This window comes from Cetorhinus maximus, chromosome 18 (assembly GCF_964194155.1).
Source record: "Cetorhinus maximus chromosome 18, sCetMax3.hap1.1, whole genome shotgun sequence".
NCBI classification, from domain to species: Eukaryota; Metazoa; Chordata; class Chondrichthyes; order Lamniformes; family Cetorhinidae; genus Cetorhinus; species Cetorhinus maximus.
Genome location: NC_135896.1, coordinates 19989531 through 20012592, shown reverse-complemented (window position 1 = coordinate 20012592; position 23062 = coordinate 19989531).

The window sequence follows — 23062 nt, the reverse complement described above, 5'->3', positions numbered from 1 at the left end:
TCTATCCAGCTCTACCAGTCCCACCCTCCCTTAAACCAGCTTATATGTCACCTCTTTTCTATTTTTCCTTAGTTCTGATGAAGAGTCATATGGACTCAAAACCTTAACCGTATCCCTCTCCGCAGATGCTGTCAGACCTGCTGAGTTTTACCAGGTATTTTTGTTTTTGGATTTCCAGTATCTGCAGTTTTTTGCTTTTATCATGGTATTGTTGATGTTGGTTTGTAGACGGCAGAGGTCTCTTCTGCGTTTTGCAAGAAAAGATTTTCAGTATCAGAGAACAGTTTCAATCACATGGTCAAAGACCATTGATATTCAATTGAAGGTAAATGGTAATCTTTCACACTTTATTTGTGGGTAACTAGCCTTGATAGTTTTCCTTTGTTAGATCACAAGCCTGGAATTTTAGCTTCTAAGATTCTATTGACTCTGTGTTTTGGAGTAAGCTTTGACAATAGGAAGTGTGAAATTCTACAGAGGAGTGCTGTCTAGGCATGTCCATTCAAGGAAGAGACACCTGCACATTATAATTCAAAGTAGAACTTTCCAGAAGCTTGTTAGTCTGTTGAAGTTGTAAAAGGTCACTTGACCCACTTGGCAGCCATCTTAACAGTTCATCAGGATCCATTTTTAGAGAAATACAGTCTTTTAAAATTGTAATATTTTCATGCCTGTACTGACATGACAATTTATGACAATGTTTCATAAACCGTACATTGATCTGCCTCAATTTTGCTCACTGACGCACAGTTTGGGTTCCGTCGGGGCCATTCAGTTTCTGACCTCATTACACCCTTGGTTCAAACATGGACAAAAGAGCTGAACTCAAGAGGTGAGGTAAGAGTGACTGCCCTTGACATCAAGGAAGCATTTGACTAAATGTGGTATCAAGGAGCCCTAGCAAAACTTGAGTCAATTGTGGGGAAAACTCTCCACTGGCTTGAGTGATACCTAGCACAAAGGAAGATGGCTGTGGTTATTGCAGGTCAATCATCTCAGTTCCAGGACATCACTGCAGGAGTTCCTCAGGGTAGTGTCCTAGGCTCAACCACTTTCAGCTGCTTATTCAGTGACCTTCCTTCTATTATAAGTCAGAAGTGGGGATGTTCGCTGATGATTGCACAATGTTCAGCACCATTCTTGACTCCTCAGATACTGAAGCAGTCCTTCTCCAAATGCAGCAAGACCTGAACAATATCCAGGCTTGGGCTGACAAGTGGCAAGTAACTTTCGTGCCACACAAATGCCAGGCAACGACCATCTCCAAGAAGAGAAAATCTGATCATCACCCCTTGACATTCAATGGTATTACAATCGCTGAATCCCCCACTATCAACATCCTGGGGGTTATCATTGACCAGAAATTGAACTGGATTAGCCATATAAATACTGTAGCTAACAGAGCAGGTTAAAGGCTAGGAATCCTGCAGCAATTAACTTGCCGCCTGTCTCCCCAAAGCCTATCCAGCATCTACAAGGCACAAGTCAGACGTGTGATGGAATACTCCCCACTTGTCTGGATGAGTGCAGCTCCCACAAAAACAGCTTGCTTCTTTAGCACATGATACACAAACATTCACTCCCTTCACCACCGACGCAAAGTAGCAACAGTGTGTATCATCTACAAGATGCACTGCAGGAAGTCACCGAGGCTCCTTAGACAGCACCTTCCAAATTCACGACCTCTACCATCTAGAAGGACAAGGGCAGCAGATACATGGGAACATCACCAACTGGAAGTTCCCCTCCAAGCCACTCACCATCCTGACTTGGAAATATATCACCTTCCTTCACCATCACTGGGTCAAAATCCTGGAATTCCCTCCCTAAAAGCACTGTGGGTGTGCCTACAGCACAGGGACTGCAGCAACTCAAGAAGGCAGGTCACCACCACCTCCTCAAGGGCAATTAGGGATGGGCAATAAATGCTGGCCAAGTCAGTGATGCCCACATCCCGCAAATGAATAATGAAAAGAAATTGACATTGATATTTGTTTAATTTTCCAGGTGTACAATGCAATAGTCCATAAAGAGATGTCATTACCAATATAAGAAAATAATTTTAAATACAAAAGACTATGGTTGGAATCATCCATTCCCATTGGAGGGGGCATCATGGTGGATGGGGGGGAGTGGGGGGAGAATTCGGCAGGAGGGGCAGAAATTGGTTGCAAGCCAGTGTGAAATTACAGTAGGATCATCCGATGGTGTCCGCTATAGCGGACTGCGAATCCTGCTGCAGGCTGCCGTGAACCCTATTTGCATCCTGTTAATGGGATGCAAAGTAAGGCCCAACTGAAATCGTCCCTAACCCCTAAGCCTGATTTACCATTATGCCGATGGGAAATCATGCTGGCCCAGGACATGTCTGGACAAGCGTGCAGAAGTCGAGACTTACCTTTAGGCCCTTGCTCAGATCACGGAAATGTGAAGAGAAGATGATGCTGCAGCCCTACAGCTACTGGACCCTGGAGGAACATGTGTATCACATGCTTGGTGGATCCTCACGCACACGGCTCCACCATGAAACAGTCTCGGAAGGTGGGAGGTCTCCACACAACAGCTTTGACTTCGCTGAGGCTTCAGGCCTTCAAGGGCTTTGCCATAGCTCGCACCATCTTTCACGGTCTCCGTTGATGCTTCAGCCTGCTTCAATCATTCATGGACTGTGCCACGGGCTGTTACAGATAAATCAGCCCAGGGTTCTGAAAGGCCCTGCCACAAGATTCTCCCTCCAGAATCACTCAAGGTCCAGTTCTGCATGGGTGAACTGCTAGTGGGGTGGGTGTGGGGGGGCAATGCAGCAGGAGGGCTTGCGAAGCCTGTCAATGAAGCTGAAAGACAACATTACACGTTATTCAGTGAAAGTAAATATATTTTCAGATCATAAAGTGGCAAAATATGTTTACCCGTGCAATCACTTGTGATCAGAATTTCTCAACTTTTACAGTCTACCACTTCTTCTAGGAGCTGCCCTGACGTACTCAGCTGGGTTGGATATAGCCGTAAAATGATTGGCCATATTGCCTCTGATGACTTTGGCATGCACGCTTTAGAGAGCCCAGGCCTTGAGGGTCCTGACTTGCTTTAGCTGTTCTCCTGTGGGCCAGCTGCTCCCTCTGCAGTGACAGACAATGAGGTTGAGAGGATCACAGGTAAGGGGTACTCGGAAGGAGCGGACAGCCTCTGAGATAACTAAGTGGATGACCCAGGGGTGTCCAGCTGCCGCTCCTCCTCCCCTCGGGTGCCCGAGGGCCCTGGCCTGACTTCTTGAGGGAAGGACCATATGGAGGGACATCGAGGTGCCCCGTTTCCCTCTCATGTTACCACTGCAGGAACTTACCCATGGCCCGCGATGGAGTGCACATCTGCATACAACTCCATGTTCTGCTGGACCAGGGTCTCTTTGGCGTCTACCATCCTTCCCATTGCGACCTCCATGCACACAAATGTGGGCACCACTTCATCAGAGAGCAGACGCACACACTTCTCCAACTCGTGTGCCACTCTGTTGAGGGCTTCCAACAGCTCTGCGCGATGCTCCCCCATCTACTGCTGACTTTCCACGATGAGTTGGAAGGCCGAATCCAGAGGCTTGTCATCTGACTCAGACCTCACAGATGCCTCAACCCCAGCACTCCTTTGACTGCTGGGGAGCTCGGCTGAACCTGCCTCCTCCTGCTGCGGACATGTGTCCGTGGTGACTACCAGATTGTGAATCTGAGCCTACTCTAGATCTAAGTCCCACTGAGGTGTGTGTCTCTGCACTGGTGGGGGGTGTAGCTAAGCGCTGTGACCAGGTCTTCCAAACTGCTTATTTCCAGCTCGTCAATGGAGGAGGAGCCCTCTTGGTTGGAGGTGAGAACGTGGATGGAGCTGAGGGACTGGCTGGCTGAGGACAACAGTCATTTGGCAGACCTCCCTGTGAACCAAAGTAGAGATAATTAGTGCATGGCAGTGACGTGTCTGTCACTAAACTTGAGGGCCATCTGTGGCCTGGAACAGTCCTGGTCTGTAGACATGAAGTAGACTGCGCTCTGGTGTGCTTTAAATAGAGGAGCGAGGACGCGCTGAGGTCATGGCATGGCAGGGAACTCCAAGCCCGCCTGCCGGTGATCCGGCGTGTTTCCCATGAATGCATTATTAATGATGCGGTACACACCGAGAATGGGACGATTTGGCCTGAAAATCTGTCAAGTTAAATGGGAAGCAGTCTAGAAGAGGCTGCAGGGTAGGTAAATTCATGCCATGTGGGTATGTGGGGGTGTAGTGGTGGCGGTTGGGGAGGGGGTAGTGATTCATCCTGGGATCCAATGGTGGTAGTGACGGGGAGGCCTTGGTAGGGGGAGGTGATAAGGGGGCAGTTTGGAGCATAGGCGAGTGGGAATTTGGATACCTGAGCGTGAGAGGCCGGGAAGAGTAATTGGAGGACTGGAGTGAGTATCAAAGGCCTCGGGGAGGAGATCAGGAGATCAGTTGTCATGGTCCACGTGGGAATCAATGACATAGTTAGAACTAGAATAATGTTCTGCTGAGAGAATTTAATGAGTTAAGGCCCAAGTTAAAATGCAAAACATCAAAGGTAATTATCTCTGGATTGTTACCTGAGCCATGTGCCAATTGGCATTGGATCAAGCAGATTAGAGAGTTTAAGATGTGGCTGAAAGGCTGATGTAGGAAGAAGGGTTTTTGATTCATGGGGCACTGCCTTCAGTACTCTGGGACGTATAAGCTATTCCATTGGGATGGGCTCCACTTGAACTGGGATGGGACCAGTGTCCTGGCCAATTGTATAACTAGGGCTGTGGACAGGCCTTTAAAATAACGGGGATGGGGAGGTTGTTGAGGGTTTGGGTAAAAGTGGATTTAGAAATCCAAAGAGAAAGGTCGAGTTTATCAGAACGCTATAGCAATGTGGGTAAAGACAAGCAGAGTTGGGCAGGAAGGGACAGAGAGTTTAACAAAAATTGTACATCAGCAAATGAGGTCATTTCAGGGAATAGAAGTAAAAAAAAATGAAATTAAAGATTCTCTATCTGAATGCATGAAACATCTGCAATAAGATAGATTAACTAGAGGCACAAATAGAGCTAAATGATTCAGATCTAATCACCATTACAGAGACATTTTTCCCTCATCAGGTGGGCTCAGCGTGGGTGATTGGGCAGCTAACCATTGCCTGCGATCGGCTCTGCTCTGCAATTTCACAAAGGCGGACCAATTAAGGCCCACCCTGCGTGGATCACGAGCAGCAGCGCTGAGCGCTACCTGTGTGGGCGGGGGGAGGAGGAAAAGCCATGCCTGCCATACAGTCCGCGCATGCTTTTTAAAGAAATAAAGAGAGTAAAAAATGAATCAAGCATGTCCCCTCATGTGACCATTTTTTAAAGTCCAAAATAAAGTTTTTATTTACTGTGTATTAGCTTAAGGAAACCTCATGCCGCTCGTGGATGATGTTTCCTAAGAAATGTAAAGGCCGCTTGGCCTTTTCACCTGCCTGCCAACCATTAGGTTGGACAGGCAGCATAAATTTCAAGTTAATGAGGTTGTTAATGGCCTTAATAGGCCTTTTAATTATAGGCGGGCGTGCAGAAGACTCCGGCGCGTGCCCACCGAATGAAACATTGCGAGACTGTGCGATGATGTCGGGACGCACGCCCGATGTCATTGCATGTCATTTCACGCTCGGGCATGTCGGGTGCGCACCCGCACACCCAGCATAATATTCTGGCCATGGTTACAAGGGGATCAAGGTTGGGAAATAAATATTTCAGGATACACAGAAAGACAGACAGAATGGCAAAGGAGGTGAGGTAGTCCTGATAGTAAAGGATGACATAAATACATTAATGAGAAAGGATCTGGCCTCTGAGGTACACACAATAGAATCAGTATGGGTGGAAATTAGGAATAGCAAGAGCCAGAAAACATTGGTGGGAGTAGCATATAGGCCCCCTGACAGTAGTTATACCATTGGGCAGGGCATAAAACATGAAATTAATGGAGCTTGCAACAAAGGAAATATAATAATTGTCCAGGACGTTAATCTCAAAAATCTTCATGGTACAATGAAATTGGCAAGAGTAGTCTTGAAGATGAGTTTGAGAATATTTTTGTGACAGTTTCTTGGAGCAATATGTTGTGGAACCAACTAGGGATAAAGCTATCTTAGATCTAGTATTATGTAATGAAGTAGAGATAATTAGTAATGTCATAGTAAAAGATCCACTGGGAAATGGTGATCATAATACCATTGAATTCCATATGACATTTGAATGTGGCATACTCCAATTGCAAACAAGAGTCTTAAACTTAATCAAAGCCAATTACACAGGTAGGATGGGAGAACTAGCTAAGGTTAATCAAGTAAATAGACTAAAAGGTATGGAGGTAAATGAACAGTGGGAAACATTTAAAGAAACAATTCAAAATCTTCAACAAAAATACATTCCATTGGAAAAGAAAAACTTAGCAAGAAAGATCCATCCACAGCCCACTCAGGAAGTAAAATATTAGGTTAAAATAAGAGGCTTACAATGTTGCAAAAAAACAGTAGCGAGTTTGAGGACTGGGAGTGTTTTAGAAACCAGCAGAAAGCCACCAAAAAGTTGATAAAAAGGGAAAAATAGAATATTTAGCCTGAACTGTAAAACTAAACCAGCTCGAAATATTTAAAAAAAGATTGTAAGGGCTTTTATAAGTGTACAAAAAGGAAGTGAATAGCTAAAGTAAACATTGGTCCCGTAGAAGGAGAAACAGGAGAAATTATCATGGGGAACGAAGATTTGCAGAGGCGTTGAACAAATATTTTGTGTCTGTCTTCATAGTGGAAGACATAAGCTTCATACCAGGAATAGAAGGTAATCTAGGGACTAAAAAGAATGAGGAAATTAATATCAGCTGAGAAAAGACATTGGAGAAACTTAAAATCCAACGAATCCTCGGGGCCTGATGGACCTGGTACACCCTAGGATTCTAAAAGAGATAGCTGCAGAAATAGGGGATGTGCTGGCTATGATTTTCCAAAATTCCTTAGATTCGGAAAAAAATCCAATTAGAGTGGAAGTCGGCAAATGTTACACTGCTTTTCAATAAAGGCGAGAGAGAGAAAACAATGAACTACAGGCCAGTTAGCCTAACATCAGTTATTGGGAAAATGCTTGAATCTATTATTAATGATGCACTTAGAAAAGCAAATAATGATCAGAACAAGTCAACACTGTTTTACTAAAGGGAAATCTTGTTTGACAAATTTATTTAGAGTTTTTTGAGGATTTAACTAATAGGGTAGATAAAGGGGAACCAGTAAATGTAGTATACCTGGATTTCCAAAAGGTTAATAGGCAAGATAAGGGCTCCTGGAGTTGGGGGTAATATTTTAGATGGATAGAGGTTGCTTAAGGATAGAAAGCAGACAGTGGGCATAAATGGGGCTTTTTCAAATTGGCAGGTGTTGAATAGTGGAAAAGGCTTAGTGCTGGGGTCACAGCTATTTACATTCTATATTAAGACTTACACGAAGAGACAGAGAGTAATGCATCAAAGTTACTGAGTTCGGTGAGAAGGTAAGCTGTGGGGAGGACACAGAGAGGCTGCAAAGAGATATAGACAAGTTAAGTGAGTGGGCAACAAGATGGCAGATGGAGTATAATGTAGGGAAGTATGAAATTATTCACTTTGGTTGTAAAAATGGAAAAGTATTTTTTTTTAAAAGGTGTGAAACTTGTAAGTGTTGATGTTCAATCAAAGCTGCTAGGGTGAGCTCATACAAGGAATGCAGAAAGTAAGTATGCAGGTGCAGCAAGCAATTAGGAAGGCGAATTGTATGTTGGCCTTTGTTGCAAGGGAACTGGAGTACAAGAATAAAGAAGCTGGCTACAACTGTACAGGGTTTTGGTGAGACCTCATCTGGAATACTGTGTGCAGTCTTGGTCTTCACATCTAAGAAAGGATATATTGGCTTTGGAGGCAGTACGATGAAGGTTCACTAAGTTAGTCCCTGGGATGAGCGTCTTGTCTTATGGTGAGAGGTTGTGTAAATTGGGCTTATATTTTCTGAAGTTTAGAAGAATGAGAGACGATCTCATTGGAACCTATGGAATTCTGAAGGACACTGAGAGATTGTTCCTGCAGGCCAGGGAATCTAAAACATGGGAGCACAGTCTCAGGATCGGGGCTTGATCAGTTAGGACTGAGATGAGGAAACATTACTTCACTCAAAGGGTTGTGAATCTTTGGAATTTCTAGTACTCAATCCTAGAGGGTTGTGGATGCTCCATCATTGAATACAGTTAAGGCTGGGAGAGACAGATTTTTGGTCTCTCAGGGAATTAAGGGATATGGAGAGCAGGTGGGAAAATGAAATTGAAACCCAAGATCAGCCATGATCATATTGAATGACGGAGCAGACTCAATGGACTTTATGGTCTATTCCTGCTCCTATTTCTTCTGTTCTTGTGTTCTTATGATTGCAGGCATTTGGCCCTATTGCAGTTGTAACCAGCTTTATGTCAGAAGGCAATCATTCTGTACCATGTAGTGGATTTCACATAAATATTTATCGATGATCATATCATTCCTGGCTACACATCACAGATATTAATATCCCCTTGAAATAAGATCTTCACGGTTATTAAAATATCCCCAACAATATTGAAGACATGTTATTACAGAGCTTCTTGAAGGGTCTTTTGGAGACAAATACTACATTATTCAAACCTTCAACTATTTTGCAAGTAATTTTTTTTAACTTTCTGGGCTATGCCTCAAAACATTCTTGTTCTTAGTGCAACAGTCTCACCGCTTTAAAAGATCATAACTCAGTTTTCATTTGCATCCCTTTACCCCACATGCCACACACAAACACGCACACACAAACTTGTGCACATGGTCTCACACACACACAAACACTCATACACACACACACTCGTACACACGTACATGCACGTACACACACACACATGTACACAAACACACTCGTACACACACACACACTCGTACACAAACACATTCACACACCTCAGCTAGAGTTTCTCATGATTAGGCTTGAGCAAGGTGGCCAGTAATGAAGTGCCCCCAACCCCTTTCCCAACCAAGGCCTGGGCAGAGTGGTCTGCCAGGCTTCCCTCTTGATCCTGAACTCCTTCCGCTGGCTGAAAAATTGTAGCCAAGTGGGAAGTGGCCCTTAAGTCACTAATAATTTGCCACTTAAGAGCCTCAATCAGGGAGATGGCGGGCAGGTTGCCCTATAGGCCTCATCTGCCTCCTGTAAAATTGCAGACAGGTCAGGGGTGTCTGAGATGGCCGCCCAGGGAATTATAGGGACCATCCCCACCTGCAAATCCACCAGCAGGGGAGTGTAAAATTCTGCCCTTGGATTCTGGTACATCTGTTGCAGCTGCAATATGGTGCATGAGTTTTTCATTAAATATTTTTACAACACCTAATTAAGATAATTTAGCCTTTCTTCAAACTTCTGTGAATGTTTTCTATTGTACAAAAGTGAGGACTGTTCATCCACTTGGCCTTTCCGCCAACATTTCCTCAGGTTTGCAGTATCATGAACAGAGGAATGTTGTTTTAGTACAATTCACACACGTACACTTATTCATCCAACAAGGCCAGTAATTGGGTCATTAATCATCACTTCCAATAATAATATTTTATTCGCCTTGATCAGCATTATATCTTTCATTGTTCGGAGAGCTTGACTGTTAGCCCCGACAGATCTCTTCCTTATATGCATCAGCGCTCCAATTTTGTTTCTTACACCGTTTCTACAGTGGAATTATTGGTTTAAGTTTTAAAATTTGTGTGGCTGAGATGTTTACCTTTTAAATCACTTCATCTTATAAGCATAAAAAGGGAGAGGCCAAACTACTGATTATCATGTTAAAGTAAAAGAGAAGCTGAGGACGCGCTTACATTAGAAATATTGTGGTGCTGCAAAGAGGCTTCACCTCATAATGACACCGCTATCATAGTAGGAATAGAGTTGGGGCTCAATCCAACACTTGGAAGGAGTGGATTGAGACTCCTAGGAGGGGGAGTTCTCACTCTGCTTTGCCTTGAAGTCAGTTCTGGCCACCATATCTGATTTACACAGCACAAGTTTAGCTTTGGTATGGAGCCAACTGTCAATGGAGCAGTAAATTTGTGGTGTAAATGTACTCTGAAAGATAACTTATCCATTCTGTCCCAGTTCCTCCATTGCAATTTTAGTGGAAGGAGAAAATTCACCCAAGGCATTCTGAAGTTTAATAGCTGCCTTGGGAAAAGCTGCTTTAATACTTCCTCAAGCTGCTCGACATTTCGATTAATTAAAGTACATCTAAAACTTTTGGTACATCAGTGAAATATTGGGGCGTAATGGTTTGCAATATTTCTTTGAAACTAGTACTCCTGTAAAGCCATTTCTTATAATTATGCATATTTGTATAACTTTCTAAATCTATTCTGTCATGGGATGTGGACATCGCTAGCAAGACCAGCATTTGTTGCCCATCCCTAATTGCCCTTGAACTGAGTGATTTGCTAGGCCATTTCAGAAGGCAGTTAAAAGTCAACCACATTGCTGCAGGTCTGGAGTCACATGTAGGCCAGACCAGGAAAGGACAGCAGATCTCCTCCCTAAAGGGCATTAGTGAACTAGGTGGGTTTTTATGACAATTAATAGCAGCTTCATGGTTACTATTACTGACACTAGCTTTTTAATTCCAAATTTTTATTAAATGATTTGAAATTCCACCGGCTATTATGGTGGGCTTTCAACCCATAATCCCAGGGCATTAGCCTGGGCCTCTGGATTAGTAGCTGACGGACATTACCACTACACCACCATCTATATTTATGATTCCAATTGGCCAGGCCATTGTCATGGAGAAAGCAAAGGGGAACTATAGGCTCCTCAAGCTTCTGGGTAATTTAAAAAAGTTGCTAGGCTTGAAAATATTCCTTTTGTTTGCAGAGAACGGGTCCCTGCGTACGAATGTCGGTCACTTGTAGCAAGCATAAATAAGCCATAAGATAAAAGCAAAAAACTGCAGATGCTGGAAATCCAAAACAAAAATAAAAATACCTGGAAAAACTCAGCAGGTCTGGCAGCATCTGCGGAGAGGAACACAGTTAACGTTTCGAGTCCATATGACTCTTCAACAGAACTAAGTAAAGATAGAAGTGAGGTGAAATATAAGCTGGTTTAAGGGGGTGGGGGGGGGGGGGGCGGGGTAGAGCTGGATAGAGGGCCAGTGATAGGTGGAGATAGCCAAAAGATGTCATAGACAAAAGGACAAAGAGGTGTTGAAGGTGGTGATATTATCTAAGGAATGTGCTAATTAAGGATAGAAAGCAGGACAAGCAAGGTACAGATAGCTCTAGTGGGGGTGGGGTGAAGGAATCAAAATAGGCTAAAAGGTAGAGATAAAACAATGGATGGAAATACATTTAAAAATAATGGAAATAGGTGGGAAAAGAAAAATCTATATAAATTATTGGAAAAAAAAGGGGGGGATCGGAAAGGGCATGGGGATGGAGGAGTTCATGATCTAAAATTGTTGAAATCAATATAAGCTATCAAATAAGCCATGTTAAGAGCTTGACTGATTATCTTACATTGGTTGTTCGTGTAGCTATTTGCACTCAAGAATGTTTAGTAAATGTTGCCCGACTGTGGAATCACATCTAGAGGTGGTTTGTTTTGGGCTGGTTGAGTATGGTCTACTCTGCTTATTAAGAACAGCCGAAGGACCATTCTGTTTGATTAAACAGCAGGCTAAGCAAGCCATTTCACACTGCTACTATGCAGTGGTATGAGTGGTATTTTTCACTAACTGCTGTCAGTCCAAAGAGACATTCTGCCTACCACACAATTGAGCAATGTTGTGTATGAATTTCAGTGCCAGTACATTGTGGACCATGCATCTCAATGATTGCCTGATTGAATCAAACAGCATGATGGTCAACCAATGGGATCACCTGCACCAATCTGTCAACAGGCACAGGCATGATGCCCACCATTAAATTTGTCAGGCCCGTATTTCAGGGCATTCAGAGTGAGCACCTAAAACAGGTATTAAGCCTTTTTCATGTGTCATAAGGTTTCTAACACCTTTACAAAAATTTTTAGCAAAGAGCTTTGGCCTGCCTTGCTCATAATTCTTCAGTGATCCTGTAGCCAAAAACTAAAGGCAAGCATTAAAAAAAATAATAAAACCCTTCATGTGGAGCCAGAAGTAGGAGTTCTCCTGTCGATCCACAGTCCTCATGACCCAGCCCTGCCACCCCAATTTTGTTGCCCCCCTCCCCCGTAACCACCCCCACCCCTCCCCCCGCCCCCCCAACCCCCACCAGAACTTGCCTGAGAGCCATTGTTAATGGATTTTTTCACAAGGAAAACTGCCTGTAGGTGTTCACCCCGAACATATAGTTGTTGCCTGAGGATCAACTCTTATTGCTCCTCAGGCCTCTTGGTTCGAGTGCAGGCTACCTCTACAGTGCAATCTTCTGATCCTGAAAACTGACACTACATCTTTTCAAGCTCCACTCGAAATATTTGGTTATTCTTGTGGAAACCCTGAATAAAAAAACCATGTTATTGCAAGGAGTTTATAAACTTGATATTGAAGTAAAAAAAAAACTCTTACATTTGATAACAACGTGTGAAATTATTGATTTGTAAACCAATCCCATGTATCCAATATTCTAGCTGTAGCAGCTGTTAAAAATAAAGCTTAGTTAAGATGTTTTTGCTTATTTATTGCTTCAGGCACTTAAAAGAAAATGTAACTCAGGGGAAACTGAAGACAAATCATCTTGTGCTCCTGAACTAACCGCGCCCCTAGCCAAGCTGTTCCGTCACAGCTACAACACTGGCATCTACCTGGCTATGTGGAAAATTGTCCCGGTATGTCCTGTACACAAAAACTAGGACAAATCCAACCCACCCAATTACCGCCCCATCAGTCTACTCTCAATCATCACTAAAGTAATGGAAGGGGTCATCAATGGTGTTATCAAGTGGCACTTACTTAGCAATAACCTGCTCACTGAAGCCCAGTTTGGGTTCTGCCAGGGCCACTCAGCTCCAGACCTCATTACAGCCTTGGTTTAAACATCGACAAAAGAGCTGAACTCCCGAGGTTTGGTGAGAGTGACTGTCTTTGACATCAAAGCCGTATTTGACGAAGTGGGGCATCAAGGAGCTCTAGCAAAACTGGAGTCAATGGGAATCAGGGAGAAAACTCTCCACTGCCTGGAGTCATACCTAGCACAAAGGGAGATGGTTGTTGGAGGTCAGTTACCTCAGGACATCACTCCAGGAGTTCCTCAGGGTAGTGTCCTCGTTCCAAACACCTTCAGCTGCTTCATCAATGACCTTCCTTCCACCATAAGGCCAGAAGTGGGGATTTTCGCTGATGATTGCACAATGTTCAGCACCATTCATGACTCCTCAGATACTGAAGTAGTCCTTCTCCAAATGCAGCAAGACCTGGACAATATCCAGGCTTGGGCTAACGAGTGGCAAGTAACATTCACACCACACAAATGACCAGGCTATGACCACCTCCAACAAGAGAGAATCCAACCATCCTCTCTTGCCAGTCAATGGCATTACCATCACTTAATCCCTCACTATCAACATACTGGGGGTTACCATTGACCAGAAACTGAACTGGACCAGCCATATAAATACTGTGGCTACAAGAGCAGGCTAAAGGCTAGGAATCCAGCAATGAGTAACTCACCTTCTGACTCCCCAAAGCCTGTCCACCATCTACAAGGCACAAGTCAGGAGTGTGATGAAATACTCTCCACTTGCCTGGATGAGTGCAGCTCCCACAACACTGAAGAAGCTTGACACCGTCCAGGACAAAGCAACCCACTTGATTGGCACTGCATCCACAAACATTCACTTCCTTCACCACCAACGCACAATAGCAGCAGTGTGTACCATCTACAAGATACACTGCAGAAAGTCATCAAGGCTCCTTAGGCAGCACCTTCCAAATCCATGGTCGCTACTACCTAGCAGCGCAAGGGCAGCAGATACATGGGAACACCACCACCTGGAAGTTTCCCTCCAAAGCACACACCTCCCTGATTTGGAAATATATCACCATTCCTTCACTGTCGCTGGGTCAAAATCCTGGAACTCCCTCCCTAGCAGCACTGTGGGTATACCTACGCCACATGGACTGCAGTGGTTCAAGAAGGCAGCTCACTACCACCTTCTCAAGGGCAACTAGGGATGGGCAATAAATGCTGTCCCAGCCAGTGAAGCCTACATCCCATGAATGAATAAAAAAAAATTCTCCAGTCTTTGGCAAAAAGAAGAGAAAGAGGAGGAAAATTTGATGAATGTCTGTCTATGTCAATCTATGGCATCCGAAGGATGTCAGTCTATGTCATTCTTAACACAGGAGTGAGACTACGAAGACATTCATTCAAGAGAAAAATATGCAACATCCTACTATTGGCTCTATCTCACTCTTCAATCTCCTGAGAGAAAATTGCACAAGAATTCCCTCTGATCCTCAAAAGTAATCAATTGAAATGCTTAGATATCTATCCATCTGCACAGCTCCAGTATTGAACACTAGCAGTTCGCTCCACATCAACATCCTCATCCAAAAACACAGAGCACCTCATGCCCTGTGGCATATTTGATTATCTCAGTCTATACTTGGTTCTATAATCTTTAACCCTATTTCCAACCAGATGAATATCAAGAAGAGAACATTTCCTCTTTTGCTATTTGTTGCAAAACCTTGAACATTGATAAAAACAGGTTGACTGTTGCTTTATATGAACTCTGTAAAGACTGAAGTCTACCTCAGATCTTTTATAATCATAATAATTTAATTGATACAGCATTAACTAACAGATTTTATTCAGAACCTGTTCAACATATCTGTTGTAAGGTTTGTATGTTGTCTCATGAAGAAGTCTAGAGGCTTAAGGCTGAACAATAACTGTTCATTAATAACACATAACTATATACATATAAACAGGATACAGTCCTGACTAGACGCTATCTTCTACCAGACTCACCACTATGCTCTACTATTCCCATGTGACTCTTTACATCATAATGTGGGAGGTAGTTTCCCCAGTCTCACATTAACCCTTGTAGTCCAGAACACACTAATACTACAATAATCATTAACTCTGTGTGTGCATGTGTTTGCCTGTAAAGCTGGTGCAATTCTTTTAATTTCTGCTCCCGTGCTTTTTAATTTACAACATTGTGCCTTCTTATTCTGCATTCACAATCCGTATTATCTAACTTGTGCTCAAGTATATCAGCCATTCCTCCTTTAAAGATCTTACTGACCTCCCAGGAGTTGCCTGCTAAATACCTGGGCTCAGCCAGCAAATGGTTTATGAAGAAATAAAATGCAGGGTTTTTTTTATAAATGAAGCTGTTTTTTTTTAAATGAAGCTGCCTTCAGTATGTTAGCTGACAGTTCTAAGGTGGAAATAAATCTGTCTGGTTCCAACTACTGCATGCCAGAGTCCGTTTTTTTTACAGACCTTTTTATCTGCAGTGCACATGATTTAGAACAATTTGCAAATGGCTGTGTTTTTGAATAAAGTTAAAATTTATGAGGGGCGAGTTTTCCGTTAAGTAATCGCATTTACAGTTCTTTTTGTTGAGTGGCTGGTTTATGAGCGCTGCAAAAATGCAGGAAGGCACTGGGACTGTAGCAGAGTGGCCAGAATTAAGTGGATTCTATCCAGATGACTACCAGTTTCAATATTACAGCTGATTCCACTTAGGCAACTACTTGAAAAGTAAATGTTTGTGCTGAGAACAAATTGAAAACCAAAAGCAATTTTCCATGCAGAACCATCATATCTATTCCAGAATACTAAATATCCTCGGCTTTGCTTTCTTGAAAAGTGAATATTTTTACTTAGATTACACATTTTAGCTGTTTACACCCACCACATTACATAATGATGTGAGCACCATTCTAACATAATTTTTGACACTGTTGAAATTTTAAAATACTTGAACAAATTAAAAGCCCTCTCCGCAGCCCCCCCACCTCCACCCCACCCCCACCCCAGCCACCACCCCAAATATGCTTCGGAAAATGCCTACAGGATTTTTTTCCCCAGATTTAATTCACTAGTCAGGATAATCTCCCAACTCAACAGAGACAAAGGATTATATGGGAACATTTAATCATTTCTTAGACAAAATGCAGATGTTTCAATGATGTTAGGAGTGTGTGAAATGATTTCTTAAGTGTCTGGCCTTTGTCTTTTTTTTAACCAGTAAAGGTATTTAAATTGTTTAATGAAATAGCTGCTGTTAAGCTAATTGCCGCAATGCCACAAATAACCACTTTCAAGGTGGCCAAATTTTTAAAACTAGTGCGTGTGCCCTTGCAGAAGCAACAACATTAGCTAAGGTTTGAAGGTACAGATAGTGTGATGGAAAGGACTGAGATATGCACAACAGGGAGACTATGGGGTGGATTCCTAACCATCACATGACAAATGGTTGAGAGCAAGAAAGGTTTTTGACAGATTGCTGGAATGACAGTGTCACAGAACCCCTAACTGAATATATAAGTTATATAATTCAAAACTGTGCTAATGTCTGCAGTACATGATGACCTGCATGGTGAGGGAAGCCTTAGCGGTGGTTCACTTGGTAGCACTCCTGCCTCTGAGAGTGAAGGTTGTTGAGGCCCATCTCCACTCCAAGGACTCGAACATAAAATCTTGGCTGCAATCCCAGTGCAACTATCAGAGGTGCTGTCTTTTGGATGAGACATTAAACAGAGGTCCTATCTGCCCTCTGAATGGACGTTAAAGGTCCCATGACAATATTTTGAAGAAGAGGAGGTTAATTCTTCCCAGTGTCCTGACTACTACTTAATTGCTCAACCAACTCTTAAAAGCAGATTATCTGGCCCTTATCACATTGCTCTTTATGGGATCTTGCAGTGCGTGATTTGGCTGCCATGCTTTTTACGTTACAAAAGTGACTACCCTTCTGTAAGGCACTTAATTGTCTACAAAGCAACTTGGGATGTCCTGAGACGGTGAAAAATGCAAGTCTGATGTTCTTTCTCTCTTTCTTCCATGACTATTCAGATGATGTAATACAGGAGTGGAGCGGTTATCCTGAATTCCTTAGCCTTCAGAATTTGCAAAAAGTTATACAGTCTGTTTCCTTTTTATTCGTCTCCCTTTCTCCGCTATCTGTGCCAATAGAATGATATAGCATAATATGAGCATTTCACTAGATCTTCAGGTTTCACAGAAGGTGAGATCTCTTTTCCTAAAGGGGTAACCAGATGAAGGTATAAGATAATGACAACATCAATTTTAATTTAAAATCGGATGGAAGGGAGATAAGGCAAGAATGGAATTTATAGATTTCCATCATCTAGCTCCCTAGAGCACAAGTTTATATCCATTTGAAGTTGAGTTTTGTCTAACGACATCTCAGATAGCGTCAGTGTCAATTAATTTTAATTAAAAAAGCAACAAAAAAAAAGGACACAAAATAACTCGAAATAGCTTTAGGGCTTTTCAGCGAACTTTACAGGCAAGATCCTCCCTAGAGAAAAAAGCTCATTTCTTTCCAAACTTGGATTTAAGTTGATTAAAAAAGTAAGAAAAAGGCAACGCCAATTATTTCTAATAAAAACGGAATTAGCACACCGACTGCAAAATATGTTCACAGATCTCTGACTTGTTTTATGTACAAGTTGCCAGGTAGAAGTTTATTTTTTTCCCTAACCATTATAATTTGGATTAAATCTTGAACTTCAGCAGAAAATAACAGATGCATAACAGCTCATGAATAGCTCCTTACATCTCCACCTAATTTAGGAGGGACAATCTCACGGGATATGCGTCGCTTTGAAGCTGAGTGAGGCCTGATTAAAAATCAAGATGGCATTTACAATCACACCACATTTGCTGTGCCACGGCTGCAACACAATAGACCTACAGTTAAGAGTGTGTTTTCCTGCTGAGGTACATTTAGAAGGTTTTGAGCTGGGTGGGGATATGGGGGTGGGGGGAGGGGGGGTGCTTTGTAGGGCCAAGTAGGGAAGATTTGTCATTGAGATACCAGCTCTCACAATTTTATTGCAAAAATATTCCTATGGTTTTCAAAATGTTACATAATTGATATGTTATTTATTATTGGCTAATGTTTTTATGCTCAACACGGGTGAAGATTTTACCCAGTCACATGCTGTTAATAGCAAACACATATCAGAGGATTTCCTCTGCTTGCCCTTCTGAGCACAATTGTAAAGACACATCTATGTCCCTGGTACAGACTGATCAGATGAAATCTTCTCCCCCTAGAGCAAGAATAATTACTTTGCACCCACTGACTGTTTTTTAAGTACTCTAGCCAAATACAAGGCATTACCAATGGCAATAAAAACAGAAAGTGCTGGAAATACTCAGCAGGCCTGGCAGCATCTGTGGAGAGAGAAACAGAGTTAACATTTCGACTCGAATATGAGTCTTCTTCTTCTGGTTCAATCGAGGTGGAAGGCATTAGTGCGGTTGGAGAATGGAACAAGTTTTATTACAGCAATGAGGACAGCCAGTTTTAGGGTAAAGCTCTGTCCATTACGTTCCATTAAAAGATGTCAGCCTGAATCTGAGAAGATCAACACACGTGCATAGGTACAACATATATTCAATTTCCCACATCAACAACCTTGCCGCTTCTCTGAGTGAGACTGCCAAATAGCGCTGAATTAGGATTGATTTAAGATTGAATTGGTGCTGTAGGCCCATGCCCACTAGGAATTGGACTGAAATGAACCAAACTCATTTGCCTTTGAAGCTTATAGGGAGAATTTCCACTCCGACTGTCAGGCCTGGACTTGAACCCAGGGCTAGAATTTTTCCCTCATTGGGCGGGCTCGGCAGGGGATGGGTGGGGCGTGGTCAGGGCCAGACCGCAATTTCATGCTGGTGGGCCAAGTAAGGCCCGCCCTGCGTGAAATGCGCACTGCAACATTCAGCGCTGCCTGTGTGTGAGGTGGGTGGGAGGAGGGGAGGAGCAAATGCGTGCAAATGTGCACAGGAAATGCTCCCTGAGGCACAGAGCTGCCTCAGGGAGATGAAGAGTTTTGAACATTAAAAATAAAGATTCTTAAAATGCTGAAAAACATGTCCCCGCCTCTGACTCTGTCACACGAGCAGAGACATGTTATTAATGAAATGTTTACATTTTTATCTTATTTTTATTTGCTGTTGGAAGCCTTATCCTGCCCATGGATGAGATTTCCTGAAAAATGCAAAGGCCGCTTGGCTTTTTCACCTGCCCGCCCACCGTAAGGCTGGACAGGCAGCGGAAAACTTGATTTAATTATAACTTTAATGGTTTTAATAGGCCTTTTAATTGTAGACGGGCACGTTGCCGACTCTCACGCGCGCCCGCCGACAGAAATATCGCACGAGTGTGCGCTGACTTTGGGATGCTCACCCGACGCCATCGCACATCACTTTATACTCGATCGGGTTCGCCAACGAGGTAAAAATTATGGCCCAGGACGCAGAAGTAAAAGTCCAGTGTCTAACTGTGCCACACAGGTTCACCACAGGCTCATTTTTATTCTGTTTATAAAGAAAAAAATGCTGGAAATGCTTAGCCGGTCAAGCAGCATCTGTGGAGAGAAAAGAAGTAAGTGTTCGTGGGCGGACTCTTCTCACCTTAATCCCTGCCAGGATGGCGGGACCATTTTTATGTCTGGGACACAAATCACTGATCTGTGAGTCTGGCTGTTGCTCTGCACCAGAGCAAACCAACTGTCATCCCACCTCCGGGCTCCCTGAACAATTAGGGAGTGGAAGGAGGTGAGGTGTGGGATGGCGCATTATAGGAGCTTACCAGCACTTGGATTTTTGAGGCTGCAGCAACCACAGAAATGGAGAGGAGACCTGGGATAGCTATTTCCCAAATCTGTTCCTCCATCAAAAACTGATGCAGGTTTTGAGGGGCTTCAGTAAGTTGAGCTTTCCCAAGGTCAGGAGGAAGAGAACAAACTCTCCAACCAAGCAGGTGTGGATGGAAGTAGCCGAGGAAGTCAGCAGCCAGAGTGTGTTCCCTCCAACTAGGTGCGCCAAGAAGATCCTGTACCTCAGGAGGGCATAACAGGTGAGAGGCTAAACAGTTTCAGGTGCTGAGCCCCACACTCTGTAACTTGCCCAGTGTTCTCCTGCAGAGCATACCTTTCAATTGCAGTCATTCCTTTCTCTGCGGGAACATGACATCCCCATCTGAGCAGCCAACACTCACAATCACCCTTTGCCTATTTCCCACACACCCATGCTTCATAGTCACCTTCCACAAATGGTGCCCTTCCCTCTTCTCCACACAAGCCACTATGAACACTCACACTTCTCTGCTTTCTCTTGTGCAGCAGAAGAGAGCACACAAGTTGACAGGAGGCAGAGATTTGATGGGTGGTGAGGGGTGGTGTGGTAAGCAGGAAGCATCACCCTCCAGCGACAGGCACCTTTGTCAGCCATTGGCAGCGCTCATCCACCTGATCCACTGGGAAGGAGGTCCTGTTCCAGAAGACTGCAGATGTCAACAGCAACCTGCAATGAGAGCCTAAGCCTCCTGAGGCACAAGTGCTCAGACATCTTGAGAGAGCTGGTGTTGCCTGTAGACCATGTGGTGGATTCTCTCTTCCTTCTATCTGGACCTTGGTGTCCATCTCCTCTGCCCTGTGGAGAGGCATGCAACTGAGGAGGAGGCAGTTGGTGCTGCTGCTGGTGCTGTTGACGATGGTGTGACCTTTACAGCTGTCCCTCAGCTGCACAAGTTGTTCCCATGTCGTGTTGAAGGCAGGCAGCAGGGAAGGGCAGCTGCAGATGAGTGAGGTGCTAGACAGGTGAAGTGCCTCCCAAGCAATTGGCAATCACCTGTCAAGCAGTGAAAGCACTTTGAGAGAAGAAGGGTTTTGAACAGCAGCCTCTCAATGGTCGTGGTTGGTGCTCTTCAGTGTAACTGATCAAAGCCTTCCCAGCTTGTCAGTTTTACTGAAGAAGCTCTTCCCGCTGTTGCACTCACCTCAGTTATCCTGGCCAGTCGTTGACAGGTTTAGAAGCAAGTTCCCTGGCTGGGAAATCCAGGATTCAGGGCTCAAACAGCTCTTAATTATCTCCTTAATAACCATAACCACTTCCTAATTACTTACCCAACAGGTCCACGGGGGTTCCCCACTCTCCTTTAAACCCAATGGAGAAAGGCAGAAGAGGGCAGAATGATCTTGAGCTCCCGACTCAAAGTCAATTTCCAGGGCTTCCCCACCCCACTGGAACTGATCTCCACCATGCTGGGAAAACCCTGCCCACTGTTTCAGGACCATTGACCTTTCAACAGAATTGGAAAAGGTTAGAGATGAACAGCTTTTAAGTTCAGGGCTACGGAAAGGATTTATATAAAAGCTGCTCATATTTTCTGTTATTTCCCTGTGGGTCACTTCGGTTCCTCCTGACCCCACAGGGCTACCTTGGACTTCCCTCTCCCACCACCGACCACAAAGCCCTTCTGAATACCTTGCCACCTGAAATCCCGCTTCAGTCCACCAACCACTGAGCACTTCTCACTGGGTTCAAGAGGAAGATAGGGCCCTGGTAGATAAGATTTGAGATTAAAATCTTCTGGGCCTCATGCTTGGGAGAGCCGGTTAGTTCCACTGTCCACCTGGGCCCCTTCATAACTCAATTGAGAATTAAAATCCAGGTTGAATCTACTGAAATGGAAGCTAAGCTTGCATGGAATGCCTTGTAACAGTAGGTCCAATTGGAGGAGCAGCATTATTGGAGGGACGTGTATGAGAGGGACCCAATATTAACACCCCCTCCGAATACTTTTCTATCCTTTGAGAAGGTGACTCATTCCTGCTCAGCTCTCCTTACATTTAATCTCAGGAGGACCTCGAAGCTGAATAAAAGTATTTTGTGTGGGTGGTCACCAAGTACTACTCCGCCATTCTGTTGGTGTTCTAAAGCACTGAGCCATTCCACTGCACTGGCCCAATCTCCTGGCAGTTTTGATACAGATCTCAGAACCTTGAAACAATCTCTTCTAGTAGTCTCTTGGAAGGTGGATAGCTTATTTGTCCTACTTAAATGAGTAAAACAAACTGACAGGCATCTTTACGCCATCATATAGATGTCCATATCGGTTAGAGAATGTATGAACTTGTAAAAGCTGACCAACTCCAGGACAAAGAAGTGATAGATCATCCAATTAGAGAACTTACAGCCCAGGAGGAAGCCATTTAGCCCTTCCTACCTGCAGTGCTGCTATTTCTTCACCTGGAGCTAATTATCCAATTCTTTGCCCTTTCCCTTATGCCTTCATTTTCCCTCATTTCAAATGCTTATTTCACTCCCTTGTAAATCATGTTATAGTTTCTGTCTCAATAGCCACTCATGTTAGAGCATTTCCTTGTTCTAATCGTTATGTATGTGAAAAAAAAATTCTAATGCTCCCCCCACCTCCCCACCCGACTCCCCACCTTTGTTTTTCCAATAATGATTCCGAGATGGAATCTCTAGTGGAAACAAGCTTTTACTTTTTTGTGCTCTCAAAATCTTCCATAATTCAAGATCCCCCAGAACATGTTGCAGTGAAAAAGGGCCCAAGGTTTGGGCCTATCCTTTCAGCGATAACCTCTTCTTCCTGATACAGGATTGCATTTTACTTGGTGGGGTGATGTGGGCTGTTTGCCCAGAAGTAAAGTCAGCCAGAAGCTGACTCACTCCACCCTGCACCCATAACACACTGTGGTGGGCTAAATTGGTGGAGAGTGGGACTTCCACCCATCACTCAGGGGGACGGCTGGTCCTCAAGATCAGTCCTTGCAGCGCTAGAGCTGAGCAGTGTGCACTGCCGGGACTGCCGGAAGAAGGCTCGAGGAAGATCATGGCTGCCCCGAGAAGTCAAATCCCAGAATTTTAAGGTGGGCATGAACCCAGAACTCAGGAAGGGGTTGGCGGGTGGGGTGGATTCTGTTAGGCAGGTGGCGCAGAAGCAAGGGGCGGTGACATCTTG